Source organism: Podarcis vaucheri, assembly GCF_965113315.1.
Source record: "Podarcis vaucheri genome assembly, chromosome: 5".
Classification (NCBI taxonomy): Eukaryota; Metazoa; Chordata; class Lepidosauria; order Squamata; family Lacertidae; genus Podarcis; species Podarcis vaucheri.
The window spans coordinates 85,269,754-85,286,510 of NC_138763.1; the positions used below are offsets into that span (position 1 = coordinate 85,269,754).

The following is a 16,757-nucleotide window of genomic DNA, read 5'->3' on the forward strand; positions in this document are numbered from 1 at the left end:
TATTGCTTTTACTTAATTACATTTTCTCCTTTTTTTCCTCTTGGAAAGATGCTTTCTGTAATGCAGCCCCAGAATTAAGACTTCCGCTGCTATGGATGTTTCACCAGTCCTCAGGTTTGTGCACCCTTTCTGCTTTAAACTGGGGCCTATATGCAAAACTGCCAGCCTCTGTCCACCCAACCACCAGGATCTATTGACAACTCTGAGCTGCACACTGGCAGCAAGCCGCAGCAAACCCGAATGTATGCTCAGCTTTGACAGGGTGTGATGCTGGTCTTTCAGGACTGGGAAATTCTGAGCTACTACACAGACAGAGGAGGCAAATTTTCTGTAAGCTGTCCATTGTTCTCACAGCAGAGCTGACAAGGAGAGCAAGATCCACACAGAGACTTCATTGGCTCAACTTTGTATGCTATAGCAGCCCTCTGTTGGGAAGCTTTTAATGTCTGGTGTATCGTATGTTCTTTATATTCTGTTGGAAGCTGGCCAGAGTAGCTGAGGCGGGGTACAAGTATTATTATTATTATTATTATTATTATTATTATTATTACACCAAGGGCAGGGATTCTGACATCCCATATGGTGAAAGAGATAACATTTCCCTCCAGCAAGCAGGCTAAAGGAGAGAAAGACTGACTTAGGGCAACCATGATACTGTCAGCCCACTGTCAGCCTGTGGGTACGGCTGGGAAGGCCCATCAGTCCATATCCCCAAACTCATTATGTCACTGGCACCAGCTATAGGGGGCCCGGGGGCTTGGACACCCACAAAAAAATTATTATGGGTGCTCAGGATCAGCACCTGTCAGGCTCAAGAGATTCCCTCCTCCCCCGGCAGCCTCCAGGATCAAAGAAGAAACAAGAAAGTTCGCATTTGTGGTTTTATTCAGCAATTGTGGAGCACGACAAGGAATCTAGTCCTGGACGCCACCATGACGTTGCTCACTCTGAGCCCCTCCTTTTCCTTCCCCAACAACACCCTGTGTTCCTACGGAAAGTCTCAGGAGGAAAACGTCGCTGCGTTCTTTGCTCTTGAATCCTAATTGTCCTTGGAGAAGGGGGAGTTCCCAGGCTCTCTAAAGATGTGTCTGCTATCTGTTCTCCATCTCCCTCTCCTTCTTCTCCCAATACTTCATAGCTTGGTAGTTCAGTGTGCTGTCATAATTCAACCCTGTCTCTGTCTCTTCTTCCCACTACTGGAGAATGGGGGGTGGGGTGATTACCCCACCTGTGCTGCTGGTCACTCATAATCTGGGGCCCAAGTCGGCACCCTGCATTATGTGCGTGCCCAGTGGGGAAATAGGGAACCCCACTCTTCCTTGCCCCAGACTATGAAGCCTACCTGATGTCTCTTAGCTTAGCTTGCTTCGTTCCACACCCAGTCTAAAGAAAGCTTGAAACTCTTAGGATTTTAACTGATGAGCACAGATATAGTCCAGAAGGTCAGGACTTTCCATGTGGTTTTAAAAATTCACAGTAGGAAGTAGGATTGAGGCTGCAGTCATAATTCCACTTACCTGGGAGTAAGACCCATTGAACTCAATCAGACTTACTTCTAAGTAGACGTGGTTAGACTTGCAGCCTTAGTGCCTAGAGGCTGCCTCATCTTATGGGCACACAAAATCAAACAACGACACTTCGGGAAAAAGAACAGTGATGAGGCCCCCGTCGGGACAGCAGCATTTATACATCAATTAATATGTAAAAATGCAGCTTGTACAAAACAAGAGAGAGAAAATTTCATTGTGGAAAACGGAGGCAAACAGCATCCATAGCAAAAATGCATGCCTTGATGAAGGAAATCAGCTTGATAGTCCATTTTCAACAGATTCCTCTGACATCTGTAGCAGGGTATCCGTAGCCTTGGAATTGATCTCAATACCTAGATAGATAAGTAAGCTGTAAGGAGCACCCCTCCGTCTTTTTCTGGGTGCACTGCAAAAATATATATCAATTAAATACTCTCCATTTCTTTGTTAAGCACAGTCTCAGGCATGAGAGTCTGGAAACAAAAGGCAACAGTGCTTAGCAGGGCAAGAAGCCAAGATGAACCCTAAGAATCATATACAATAGTCAGGGCAAAAGGGTTTTAGGGAGACAGAAAATAATTACTCAAATCTGGACTCCAGCCAGGGTGCTTTGGATTTTGCCCCTGCAGGAAAAGAAGAAAACTGGCAAGGCTGAGGACTGCAGAACAAAACAAAACAAAAATCATGGCAGGAAAAAGAAAAAGGAGGCCACAGAAGGGCTTAAACTAAATAATGAGAAATTTCAAAGAGAATGAAGAACAAGAGGTCACTGAAGGAGACAGTGTAGCAGTCCTCTAAAAGGTGGGAAGAGTAATTTATTCAAGAGAGGGGAAGAGAGGCCGTAACTCAAAGGGAGCCAGAGCCAAGAAATCCAGTGTAAAGTTCAAAAATGACACATTTTGTCAAAGGCAGCTCGAAAGAAATATATTTCACTAAGTCAGAACAAAAAACACACACATAAAAATTCACCAGAATATTGGAAGAAAGTGTTGTCACGGCAGGGGAATGTGGACTTTTGACGAGGTTGTCGAGGCAGTAAATAAAGCAAGCCTTGGGTTACGGATAAAGAGGATGGGGCTGAGCAGGAGGAAAGTCGAAATGCCTGAATTGGAAGATGTGAGGGAAATGGAAACGAAGAATGTGAGGGGCCTGCACTAAGAGATGCTTTAGTCCGTTCAGATGTTAAGGGGGTGCCCAGAAGCAGGGAGCTAAGGGACACACACACCCGACACACACATGCACACTGTTTGGGCCCTGGCATCTGGGATCCAGAAGTACTGTGGCTCTGACCTTAAGAGTTCTGTTTAGCCCACAATGACCAACATTACCCTGTGACAAATGATCCATCTTGGGAAGTATTTCAGCTTGCTAGATGAAAAGACCCCTTCTTTCGTTCCCAACCCACCACCCCAGAGCTGCTTGGGGGGGGCATGGGGCCACACATGGGGGTTGCGAAGGGGAAAGCCCCTTTGCGCAAATGCACCTTTGCTTTTGCTTATAAAGATTTTTATTAGATTTTCATAACTTTAACCAACTGATTTCAAACTTCAAATTTGGTTATATATTTCTCTTTTAATTTCTTCCATGCTGTTTATATGCCCATCCGTTTTGTAGACTGCATAATGGCACACATTTAATCTAATACACACCCCTCTGTTACATTGCACATTTCATCTAATATGCATTCCTCTATTTCATATATTATCATTTCTTCCCATCGCTCAGCTTTCAAATCCTGCCAGCAATTTCATTTCAATCCCCCCAAAAGTTCCCACTCTTCCATAAATTGTCATTGGACCATTTGGGGGGCCATTTGTAACTGGGGGTCGCTTAAAAGTGCAAGTGCATCTTGGTTGTAAGCTGCCCTGGGTTCTCACGTGAGGAAGGGTGGCATACAAGAATTTTTTTTAAAAAAAGTGGTTTATGTATCTTTCCCCAACGTGGTTAAATGCTTTATATTTTCCTTTCTGCTTTCAGGCACAAGAATGACTTTCTCCCGTGTGTTGAAACTGCTGAGGTGGAAGAGGCAGCCTTCCATCCAAACTGTTTGAAAATCAGCCTGCGTAACTATTGTGCTCCTTGCATGGCTCCCATTCACTTCAAGGGGCTCGGGCGGGAATATTTTCCAGTGGGTTGTGCTTCTCTTAGCTGTAAGAGGGTGGATATTAGGATCCTGCATTCTTAGAGATGGCCTGAAACATATTGGTGCCCAAGGCAAAAGAAGAAGGCGGAAAGAAATCTGAATGGTCTTCCCCTGGTGGTGAAAATATAACAACAAACCAAATAATTGACTATTTGCTGCCTTTTAATAGTACCCCCAAATCCCTCGCCTGAGGCGGGCTTCCTTGTGCTGCTTATTGATAGGGCCGGCCTTGAACATGCTTCTGACAGCTTTGGTGTACACAAACACAGACACGCACACTCGCCACAAAGGAACCTATCAATTTTCAGCTCAAGATACACACACAAGATCCAGTAAATAAGGATTCGGGGAAAAGAGATGGACCGCAGTTCAATTAATTTTAGCTTTGCATTGCTGGGCTGTGGGGAATTCTAATCAATACAGAGAGCTTTCAGCTTGCTAAACATAAAGCACATTTCATACAAAGCTGAACATTTTTCTCCTTGTCATACAGAATTATCTTAATTATTGTTTCGGGGAAAAGCCTTACACAAAATCATCCAGTAGTCTCCCCCTCCCCCCCCCACCCACCCACAAAAAAAAAACCCAGCTCAGAAACTCATCACAGCAATAATTTATGATTCCCCCCTCCCATTTTCCCTCTCCTAACATCTTGGTCTTGTTTGATATGCTTGCCATTTCTTGCTGACAGGGAGGTCGATTAAATCACATTTATATTGTAAACGTATGCATTGCTTTTTACCCTAGGCGGCGGATGAAGAGATACATGGCCCCATGGGAAAAAGAAGCCAATCCACTCTCATATTGCAGATTTCTGCCGGTTGGAAGAAATGAATGGTTGCCAGGGAGAGTTGGGAATTACTTGAGGATGCAAATTGTTATTTTAAAAACCTTTTGAGGAAGGCTCTCCTTCCCTCCCCAAAGTCTCTCCCCCTCCCCTCCCCCCCAATATCTTCACATCCTTGATTCGTGTTGGTTTCTAGGAAGGCACTTCAACAACATTCTTCAGGGCATCTGCAAAAACCAGACTTTTAACGTGGTCTGCGCAAAGTAGCAAAAGAGAGAGAGAATATGGTATATTAGTAAAAGGTACTTTGTGGTGGCAGAAGGAAAAGAGAGTCTCCCCAGTTTTTTGGAAGGTGATGGGAGGGACACAACTCCAAATGAAGTGATAAAAATGAGGAAGGCAGAGGTTCTTGCCAGAGGCTTAGGGGGAGGGAGAAATGAGCTGCAGTGCCATTAACCTAAAAGGAAGCGTTCAGTTTTGTAAATTATGCATAGCTCTCACTTTGTGCTTTTCCTTCTTCAAGTTTCCCCCCTCAAATGACTAATTAGGGAACATTCGAGAGTAGAAGGGAACATTCGCAGTAATGCAGAGGAGCTCATACAGACAAACTCCTGGCGCATCCTTTAAAAGCCTCCCCTATGCCACTCCCCTTCTTTTTCCACTCACATATCCTGATAATGATCTTCATGCTTCCAAGTCCTATCACAGTAGAGCTATTCAAAGGTCTTGACTAGGAACTGCACTCATTTCCTCTTGTCGCTCCTTATGCCCGGAACTGTCACCCTGAGTACATCCCTTCCCACCATTGCCCCTTTCAGGAACCTTAGGCCTGGAGATTCAGAGAGTAGAGCCCAAGGGGTAGAAGGTGGATACATCAGAAGATGAAGCCTAGTAGAGCATACTGAAAGGAAGGGATGGCACTGAGTGGGTCAGAGGTGGGATTGGGCTAATCTGTCAGTTCCGTTTTCTTTCAAGTTTCTCATTTAAGTTCCATTCTCCATATTTCCACATCAGTTTGCCTTTTTTAAAAGAAAGAAAGAAAGAAAGAAAGAAAGAAAGAAAGAAAGAAAGAAAGAAAGAAAGAAGTCCTCATGAAAATGTATCAGTATTTTAGTGCAAATTTATCCTCATATACATTTTTGTATGCAATTTTAGCTGTTGTGTGCATCTTGTATGCAATTTTACAAAGCCATTTCCCCAATATAATAAATTTTGTCTTGTTTTCAATGATACACACATTTTTATGAACACCTTAGCTCAGCATATGCAGTTTTGGCGCACTCTGCTTGGCTAGAGAACCACATTACAAAATTCAGAGAAGTGCAAATTTCAGTGGAACGGCTGTGTTTCAGTTTGCATGTACAGTGGTACTTCTAGTTGCGAATGGGATCTGTTCCGGAGGCTCGTTCGCAACATAAGCAGAACACAACCCACGTCTGCACATCTACAGGTTGCGATTCGCCGCTTCTGCACATGCACGTGACGTCATTTTGCGCGTCTGCGCATGTGCGAGTGGCAAAACCCAGAAGTAACCCCTTCCGGTACTTCTGGGTCACCGCAGGACACAACCTGAAAATGCTCAACCTGAAGCAAATGTAACATGAGGTATGACTGTAGCTTCAGAAAGTGCAAATTGGGAAAGTTCTCCTTTAAACGTGAACTGAATGCAATTCGTCCCCTACCCCTAGTCAGAGGGCAGCACCTGGTAGCTTAGGATGGAGCCTAATGAACATAGGAATGGAGCTAACAGCAAAAGCTTTTGGCCTTGGCTCCTTTCCCAGAGATTCTGCACCTTTTCCTGATGATTCTAGTCCTATTCATGTGTTTCTCCACGTGAATGGTAAATCAGCCTGGCCTGAGCCATTGCATGCCACACTATGCTGCTCCAATGTGTGTGCATTGAACATGGAAGTCTTGGAGAGCATGAGCTGCTGGGTGGCATATGGGCATTTCACAAAACAGGAATTCCTACATAATCAGGGGTCACACATTCATGTATAGGTTCCCCCTTTGCAAATGCCATGCTCAATATGTAGGTGGTGGAAGTGAGGTCAGCACAGCATGGCATGTGATGAAGGGGGAGACATAGCTCTGCTCCATCTTCCTTGCATTTGCTCTGGAGAAACACATGAGCAGGCTTTCTGAGAAGGGGAGTAAGACGCTGAAACTTCAGGAGGAATTCTGAGTTCTGACAACCTTTCCTCTCTTCTTTCAGTCTTCAGCTCAAAGCCCATATCTTCTGTGACGCCTTAGTCTTTATCCCCAGCCAAAACAAAGCCCCATTACATGTAATTGTGCTTTCTGGCACTTGTCCCTTGTTAGCCTTGCCTCTGTTGTCTTCCTTCCCTATCATGGTGTATTTTTAGCCTGTAAGCTCCTGAGGACGTGGACTAGTCTTTTGCTTATGTTACTCTGCAAAGCAACATAAACACTAATGGCTTCATCCTAACAACTTAATGAAGCCATCTTCCATTATCGGGGGGCGGGGGTGGGGAGAAATATCCACTAATACTTCCATCTTTCCTAATGTGACCGGCAGAAGGACTATTACCTTGAGAAGCAGTACGGAATGCATCACTGGCTTGGAGAGAAAGCAGAGAGGCTGTCATTTAATATTTTCCACCAGTGTTTTGAGGTGAACTTTTAAGAGCTCAAGGCTCTGAAGGAGAGCCAAAATGTGCTGCTACAGCAGCAACAAAATTCCGGGCAAATCTCTGTGTTTGGGCCTGAATGGTAAGTCCAAATCATTACAATAGACCTGTAAATACTGCTTCCTATCCCATGATCCCCCAACAATAGTCACAGGGCAGACCCAGTTAATCCCAGATCCCTTGATCTCCGAAATAACGAAAGATCAGTAGCTAGATAGGATCATGCACCGCCCTGAAGGAGCAGGTGTGCAGCTTGGGGGCATCCTGGATCCATCATTGTTATTTGAGGTGCAAGAGGTCCCTCTGGCATGGCACGTCTTCTACTAGCTTTGGCAGGTGGCCCAGCTGTGACCCTATCTGGATAGATATAGCCTAGATCCAGAGGTCTATACGGTGGTAACTTCTAGGTTAGATTACAGTGGTGTGTTGTTGGGCTGCCCTTGAAGGCAGCTTGGAAACTGTAGCAGACACCAGGGTGGATTTTTGGGAGCAAACGTAGGGCGCTGAGCCAAGGGGGCACCATCTCAAGGCCCTGTGCATGAGGTGTGAGGTTTTGGGAAGAAGAAGAAGAGGAGGAGGAGGAAGAGTTTGGATTTGATATCCCGCCTTTCACTCCCCTTCAGGAGTCTCAAAGCGGCTAACATTCTCCTTTCCCTTCCTCCCCCACAACAAACACTCTGTGAGGTGAGTGGGGCTGAGAGACTTCACAGAAGTGTGACTGGCCCAAGATCACCCAGCAGCTGCATGTGGAGGAGCGGAGACGCGAACCCGGTTCACCAGATTACCAGTCTACCACTCTTAACCACTACACCACACTGGCGTAGAGTCCTCCCTTCTCCTTCCCAAAGCCTAGTTAGCACTTTCCCAGCTTTGGGAAGGAGGTGGGAGGGCTCCAGGACCCTGCCAGAGCCCTTGTGCCTCCTTCCCATAGCCGGGCACCTCCTTATCCACCTTTGGGAAGGCAGCGTGAGGACTGGGGAAGGGGCACCCAATTTTGGCCTCACACAGGGTGCCACAGTACCCAAGTCCACCACTGCAGACAGGCTGCTGACCAGTACTAGACACTTGCGCTGACTACCAATTTGTTTCTGAACCAATTCATAGTGCTGGTATTGACATAAGGCCCATTTTCACTCAGGACCTTAAGGATAGCACTTGATCAGCACTAGTGGCCTAGCTTTGGGGTTGCTTATATTTGGTTTGGACGGTTATTATATGTTGTCAGTGATTTCTGTGGATGAAGGCTTTTAGTATATTCGCTTTTATTTTAATAGGTTTCCATTGCATATTGTACGTTGGCCCTATAAATCACTTCAAGACTCCCTATGTGTGAAGCAACACATAAATCAAATACAGTGGTACCCTGGTTTACAACTATAATCCGTTCCGGAGGCCCAGTTGTAAACCAAACCCAAGGCGCGCTCTCCCCTATGGGGTCTCCCCAAAAAAAATTGGTTGTAATCCCCCCCAAAATGGGTTGTAATCCAAAAAAAAGGGACACACACTTCCGGGTTTGACGTGGTTGTAATCCAAAGCGTTTGTAATCCAAAATGTTTGCAAACCAAGGTACCACTGTACATCTAAATCTGCTTGTGTCCCTTCCCCTACCTTAATACTAGGGGCTTACTCCCTAGTCAGTATGTTTAGGACTGCAGCGTAACTCCTCATATAGGATTGCAGCTATAGCCTCACATGCAAACCTTCTCGTGATGTAATGTTAGTAAGGAAAGCCCGCCATTTTGCTCCAGCACCCCATGCGATGCCATGCTGACATCTCCGTGTGCCTCTTTTCATCATCTAACAAGAGACTAGCTTTCTCAAATGCAGCTATTCCTAGCTGCAAATAGCACATCGAGCAAATGGTAACTATATTCATGCTATGAACACTCCAACTCCGGCAACCTTGTTATTTGTTAAAAGGGAATGAGAATTGTGGGATGAGATGCTTTCTGGAGGGATGGGGAGAGGGTGTTGTAAAAGGGGGTGCGGGACAGCATTCCTAAGAACTCGTTTTGCAAAACAAAAACCCGAACTTAAAACCAGCTCTGCTTTTAGTAGCATATCAGCCATGATTTCCCCCAGATGAAACTCTATTGAGCCCCAGGCTCTGTGCTGGTGCCTCTCCTGTGGGCTACTTTGAGAGCAGAAAAGAGATCCTCTTCCACACTTTGCCCTAAAACCTGACAACAGCTAGGCAACCATTGTGCAGAAACCTCTGGCTAACACTGCCTTGTTGTCTCTTTGTGCTTCCCCTGCCTGTTGTATTCATCGATTGTCTCCGTTCTTTAAAAAAAAAAGCAAAGAGATTATCTATCTTTTCCTTCTGCTTATATGCTATTGAACACAGTAGGCCCTGCTGTGTGGATTCTGTTCAATAATGCAATCTCTTATGTATAAAAGTGAGCTCTCAACATTCTGTCACACACTCTGGTATGACCAAGAAACAAAACCCCGGAGGGGGGATATGCAGATAAAGGTATAGGGCTGTGCGTATATAGGAGCAGGAGCTATTCTCAACGTCTGGAGTGGAGGGAGGAGAGCTATACTTCCCACCCCAGGTGTGCCCTCAGATTACTGCTGGGCCAAAGCATTCTGCCTAGACTTGGTCATGACTTTTTCGGAATGCTGAACCCCAATTTTTATTATTATCAATTTGGGGGTGGATCTATTAACCTATAACTGGGGGTAGACTTACCTTTGAAGACTAGGTGAGTAAGCTTTTGCTCTCCCCCACCCACAATAAAAAAATGAGGTCACTTGGTTGCCCTTAACAACCTGGCAGCACCACAATGCACTGTGTCAGAAAGACCTAGTTCACATCATTCTCTGTGGCATCCTTGGGGACAAAAGGTAGCTGCCCCATTGGCCAGTTGCCCCTATTCCTTTTTTTTTTAATAAATTTTTATTGGTTTTACAAAAAAAAAAATTAAAACAATACAAACATATAAAAAGACATACAAACACATATAATTTCATAACTTTTTTTTTCATAAACCTTGTTTCTCTGACTCCCCCATACCTCCCCTTTCTGCATCCCAATGTCCAAAATTTCCCAGCAACCTCTAAATAGTTCTGTCAAACATATGTCCTCTTAGTCTTTCCTTCAGTCTAATCTTATATCGCTGTAACCCTTTCTTTCTCAAAACCTTGACATTCTAACATTCATCAAGTTTATAATAGTCCTTAAGATAGATTTTAAATTTCTTCCATTCTTCTTCTGCCGTCTCCTTCCCCTGGTCGCGGATTCTGCCAGTCATCTCAGCCAGTGTCATATAGTCCATCACTTTCATCTGCCATTCTTCCAGAGTGGGTAGATCTTGTGTCTTCCAATACTTTGCGATGAGTATTCTTGCTGCTGTCGTAGCATACATAAAGAAAATTCTATCTTTCTTTGACACCAATTGGCCGACAATGCCCAAGAGAAAGGCCTCTGGTTTCTTAGGGAAAGTACATTTAAGTACCTTTTTCATTTCATTATATATCATTTCCCAGAAAGCCTTAATCTTCGGGCACGTCCACCAAAGGTGATAAAAGGTACCCTCGGTTTCTTTACACTTCCAACACTTATTGTCAGGCAAATGATAAATTTTTGCTAGCTTGACTGGGGTCATGTACCACCTGTAGATCATTTTCATAATATTTTCCTTTAAGGCATTACATGCCGTAAATTTTATACCGGTGTTCCACAACCATTCCCAGTCAGCAAACATAATGTTATGACCAATGTCCTGTGCCCACTTAATCATAGCCGATTTAACTGTTTCATCTTGTGTATTCCATTTCAGCAGCAAATTATACATTCTTGACAAGTTCTTGGTATTGGGTTCTAACAATTCAGTTTCTAATTTTGATTTCTCCACCTGGAAGCCAATTTTCCTGTCTTGTTTGTAAACCTCCATTATTTGATAATAATGGAGCCAATCTCGTACTTTAGGTTTCAATTTCTCATGACTCTGTAATTTCAATTTATCTCCATCTTGTTCCAGAATTTCCCAATACTTTGGCCATCTGGCCTCCATATTGAGTTTCTTCAGTGCCTTAGCCTCCAAGGGTGACAACCATCTAGGGGTTTTGTTTTCCAACAAGTCTTTATATCTTATCCAAACATTAAACAATGCTTTTCTGATAATGTGATTTTTAAAGGCCCTATGCACTTTGATTTTATCATACCATAGATATGCATGCCAACCAAATGTGTTATTGAAACCTTCTAAATCCAAAATATCTGTGTTCTCGAGGAGCATCCACTCTTTCAGCCAGCAAAACGCTGCTGCTTCATAGTACAGTTTTAAGTCCGGCAGGGCAAATCCCCCTCTTTCTTTTGCATCTGTAAGTACTTTAAATTTTATTCTGGGCTTTTTGCCCTGCCAGACAAATTTCGCAATATCTTTCTGCCACCTCTTGAAACAGTCCATCTTGTCGAGAATCTGCAAAGTTTGAAACAAAAATAGCATTCTAGGCAATACATTCATCTTAATAACTGCAATTCGGCCTAACATTGACAGTTTCAAATTTGACCATATTTCTAGATCTTTTTTAATTTCTGACCAACATTTTTCATAGTTGTCTTTATACAAGTTCAAATTTTTAGATGTCAGATGAACCCCTAGGTATTTCACCTTCTTAACCACTGTCAAACCTGTCTCTTCTTGAAATTTCTCCTTCTCCATGACTGAGTGTTGATGGAGAAGATTCATAAGGACCAAGCAGGCTTTCCCCCCCAAAAGGCATTTATCAGACAATGTAAGGAATATAATAGACATTTTGGAATTGCTAGAGGTGAACATAAACACCAAAGCAGTGCTGATTTTTGTGGACGCGGAGAAAGCCTTTGACAATATTTCTTGGAGTTTTATGAAAAAGAATCTTCATGGGATGGGGGTAGGCCAAGGATTTGAGAATGGTATGGGTGCGATATATTCTGAACAAAAAGCTAAGCTGATTGTAAATAATGTGATAACTGAGGTACTTAAGATAGAAAAAGGAACACGACAGGGGTGCCCAATTTCCCCATTGCTTTTCATTTCTGTTCTGGAGGTGTTGCTGAATATGATTAGAAATGACCAGCAGGTTAAAGCTGTACAGGTCGGAGCAAAACATTACAAGTTAAGGGCTTTTGCAGATGACTTAGTATTGACCTTACAAGAGCCAAACACTAGCACGAAAAGGGTGTTGGAGATAATTCAACAATTTGGCCAGGTAGCCGGATTCAAACTGAACAAACAAAAAATTAAAGTCTTAGAAAAAAATTTAACAGTTGCCCCTATTCCTGACAGATGACAAGGCCTAGCCAAAATCTGTTAGTTATGTGTATGTGGGGAGCTATTTACCTAAAAATTCCTGAGGCTATATGGACCTGTTTGATCCCAACCTTCCCAGTCCATCATGTCACCAGCTCCACAAAACATGGGGGGAGGGGTCCTAAGTGCAATCAGCATGGAGATTGCGGAAGTTGCTTTGTGGTACCTCGGGTTACATACGCTTCAGGTTACATACGTTTCAGGTTACAGACTCCACTAACCCAGAAATAGTGCTTCAGGTTAAGAACTTTGCTTCAGGATAAGAACAGAAATCGTGCTCCGGTGGTGCAGCGGCCGCAGGAGGCCCCATTAGCTAAAGTGGTGCTTCAGGTTAAGAACAGTTTCAGGTTAAGAACAGACCTCCAGAACGAATTAAGTACGTAACCAGAGGTACCCCTGTATTGTTCACCAAACACTTAACGTACTGAGTAAAAATGGGTTTTCTGCCTTGCGAATTATTTGGGGGATGATAGTAAGAAAGGGCCATGCTACAAACATCTGATCTGCCAGTTCTATAAAAATCCACAGTTTTCCTCCTGCATTTTGAATCAAAGTCACCAAGTTCATGACAGTTCTTGAGATGGTTGAGTGGGGTTTTGTCTATATTTGGAAACAGCGTTTTGAATCAGGATGGTAGACAGAACCACTCTGTGGGTCTGGATCATGCCCTCCATCAGGCCAGCAGAATTTTGCCCATACCTGCTGGATGCCTGACAACAAGCCGGGAGAAAAACAAGTTTGTTAAGTTCCTGGTGGGCCACCATATATGCCTGGAAGATTGCATGGGGTTTGATATACTGTGCAGATCTATATGAATATGTGCTAGGCAAGATCTCAATAGAGTATAAGTGCAATTTTCCTTGGACTGGAATCAAGGTGTTCCTAATGCCACCACAAGATCAGCCTGGGAAATGAATGCTGTAACTCCATATTCTTAAATTGTCCTGAAGCGTTTGGACCTGGCGATTATCAGATGAAAGATATTGCACTGCATGCACCATTGTTCTGATCCGGTCAGGCTCATGTGATTATGTGGGAAGCAGCCCTCTTCCCCATAAAGAACTGCAGCAGATTCAGTTTCTTTATCGCTACGAACTCACTCATCCTTCGCCATCGGCCTCTAGGTGAGAGAACTAGATTTATGATGTTCTCATTACTGTCCTTATGATGACTTTTGATACGAGAACAAGAGATCACAGATGAAACCGACAGCAGCATCCTGTTGGATTTTGACCTTTTCAGTATTTCACATTTTGAATCACTGACCATTCCATCTGCTCACTGCACAGAGAAGATCGGGATCGTCATGCATGACGGTTACTAGGATATAAGATGGCCAAAAAAAAAAAAAACCTGAGGGGGAGGACATTACTGCAGGTTGGGAGATCTACGTGACTTAAAATAAAGTGTATTAAGCCTTGGTTTGGTCGAATGACTACAGGATTTCACCTGGATAAGTACAATTAAAATTCTTTGTTAAGAACAGAAATGGGAGGAGAGAGAAAGATACTGTGAAGATATTACCATCTTGTTCCGCAATCTCATTGACAGATCAACCTTCGTTGCCACAAAGCAGTGATGGATTACAGTGGTGGGCAACGTTTTACAAGTGACAAATCACACTTAATTCCTCGGGTATTCATTATCATAACATTAATCCATTTGGCACAGCAGAGAGAGAGAGAGAGAAAGAGAACAGTGTACAAGCCTGTCGTATTTCTATTGTAATTTAATACAAATCTGCAATGGCTTTTCAGATATTCTTAACAGAGATCTCCAAAGGTAAATCTTTCATACCATCTAAAATATTATCATACTGTTATGGGGAAGTAATGCCTCAGTTATGCTTCAGACCATTCTTGTCCTTGGGCCAATGTAATGTGAGTTAAAACTCTGAGTTGAACTCTATGGTCTAGGTCTAGGTCTAGGGCTGATTCATGGGGTATATTGGGCCTACCAGCTGGCTCAACCTGATCCACTGCACTGTTTTACCTCAGAAGTGGCTCCTTGTGTGCTGCCGCTACTTTGCACAGGAAACAGTGCTCCCCAGGCCAAAAGCACAGCTTCTGAGTTACGTTAAGGAAAAGAGCATTCAAAAATCTGCTTATTACAAGAAATTCACACTAAAATGCAGACAATTTTTAAAAAAAGAATAACCACAGATTGCTGCAGAAATGTGAAGGTCTGAATTTAAAATTGGACAAATGAGAAGCTGGGGGAACCAAAACTGACATATCCATCCATTGTCACTCAAATGTTTTCATAGACACATTGACTAGCATAGGGGACAAGATGGAACCCTGCAGTATCCCCTGGGTCAACTTGCATAGGGCCAAGCAATTGTCTCCCAATGATATTCTCTGGTAGTGGCCCAACAGATAAGAAGGGAGCTACTGTCACACAGTGCCACAATTGCCATACATGTAGATTTGTACTATGGTGTCAATCTAAGCTGATGTGGGCAACTTTGTCCTAAAAAAGGCTTTACAAATCTATCACAGAGAGCCTCTGAGTGGTCCAGCACACCACTACTCACATGCCCTCCAACATCCACCATCATAATCATCATCATTTTATTATTTATGTGTGCACACTCAGGTGATGACCTTCAAGCCATCCTAAATATCTTTGCAGAAGCTTGTGGAAAGCTTGGCCTATCGCTCAATATCCAAAAAACCAAACTAATGCACCAACAAGCACAAAACAACCCCTCGTCCCGCAGCGCCACAAATCTAACTTAACGGTACAAAGTTAGAAAATGTTTATCCTTTTCTTACCTAGGCAGTTATATTTTCACAAAGGCCAGCATTGATGCCAAAATCCAATGTTGCCTGAGCTCTGCAAGCAGGGCTTTCTCCCAATTGAAGCGTAGAGTGTTTGAGGACTGGGACATTTGCTGGGAAACCAAAATGCTTGTTTACAAAGCTATTGTACTACCAACTTTACTGTATGATTGTGAAACATGGACCACTTATAAACACCATCTCTGACTCCATCAACAATGTGTCTGACCATTTTTATATATTACTTGGGAAGACAGATGAACTAATGCCAGTGTACTGGAAGAATCAAAGATCACCAGTGTTGAAGCAATGATTCTTCAACATCAACTTCACTGGACTGGTCATCTTGTTTGGATGCCTGATTATCGTCTTCCAAAGAAACGACTCTATTCCCAATTTAAGAATGGAAAGTGTAAGGCTGGTGGTTGGCAAAAGAGGTTTAAAGACGCTCTCAAGGCAAATCTAAAAAAAAATGTAATATAAACATTGGCAACTGGGGAACACTGGCCTGTGAGTGCTTCAATTGGAGAATAGCTTCTACCAAAGGAGTCATGGACTTTGAGGAAGCACAAACTAAGGATGAAAGGGAGAAATGAGCTAAGAGGAAGGCACGTTTGGCAAATCCTCACTGTGATCAACTCCCATCTGGAAACCAATGTCCCCACTGTGGAAGGATGTGCGGATCCAGAATTGGCTTCCACAGTCAGCTACAGACACACTATTAAGACCATATTCATGAAAGACAATCTTACTCGGCTATGAGTTATCACCAAAGGCTAATGATTATTATTTATACCCTGCCCATCTGACTGGGTTGCCCCAACCACTCTGGGCAGCTTCCAACAGATATAAAAACATAATAAAACATTATACATTAGAAGGCTTCCATATACAGGGCTGCCTTCTGATCTCTTCTAAAAGTTATATAGTTACTCATCTCCTTGACGTCTGCTGGGAGGGTGTTCCTGGTTCCCTGTAGCTTCACTTCTTGTAGTGAGGGAACTACAGAAGGCCCTCAGAGCTGGACCTCAGTGTCTGTGCTGAACAATGGGGGTGGAGATGCTCCTTCAGGTATACCAGACTAAGGACATTTAGGGCTTTAAAAGTCAGCACCAACACTTTGAATTGTGCTCTGAAACATACTAGGAGCCAATGTAACTTATTGTGCTCGGAAGTGTATTGGGAACGGTAACATTCTGAGGATCTTTCTAAGTAATCTTTCTAAGCATTTGCTGCAATAGCCCAATACTGACAGATCATTCACCTCTACTCATGAAAGCTGCCTCCACCTGATTTCCATCTCTTTTGCAATGCAGACCCCCTGCCAAGCCACATCCTCTGACCATCTTGCAGGGAGGGGCGTGCAGGGGCTGTAGTGGGTAGGAGAGGAGGGGAAAGGCCCACTGCGCAGGCAGGGTCTGCTCATGCGAACTCCGGATCCAAGCCAAAGTAAGAAACTGCGAAACATCTTAGTTCCTTGCAACTTTTGGAAACATATATTTCCCCTTATAAATGAATCAGAAGATTTAAAAACAAAACACTTCTCAATTCAAACTGGACAGGC

The 16,757-nt window shown here is 43.6% G+C and overlaps 1 long non-coding RNA gene across 4 annotated transcripts; it reads right to left on the reverse strand.

The window, feature by feature from the left end:
• Positions 1–1,670: 1,670 nt before the first annotated feature.
• On the reverse strand, positions 1,671–16,755 carry LOC309533628. Of its 4 annotated transcripts, none has more exons than XR_014220345.1 (4): positions 9,806–9,875; positions 5,126–5,478; positions 3,470–3,783; positions 1,671–1,882 (listed from the first exon to the last, which is right to left on the reverse strand). It is a non-coding gene; the product is annotated as an uncharacterized lncRNA (long non-coding RNA). The 4 variants fall into 4 exon arrangements; XR_014220346.1 differs by lacking the exons at positions 1,671–1,882; positions 9,806–9,875 and adding exons at positions 15,188–15,294; positions 16,458–16,755 and having other exon boundaries at positions 3,082–3,783; XR_014220347.1 differs by lacking the exon at positions 1,671–1,882 and having other exon boundaries at positions 3,082–3,783; positions 4,415–5,478; positions 9,806–9,876.
• Between the last annotated feature and the right edge of the window lie 2 nt (positions 16,756–16,757).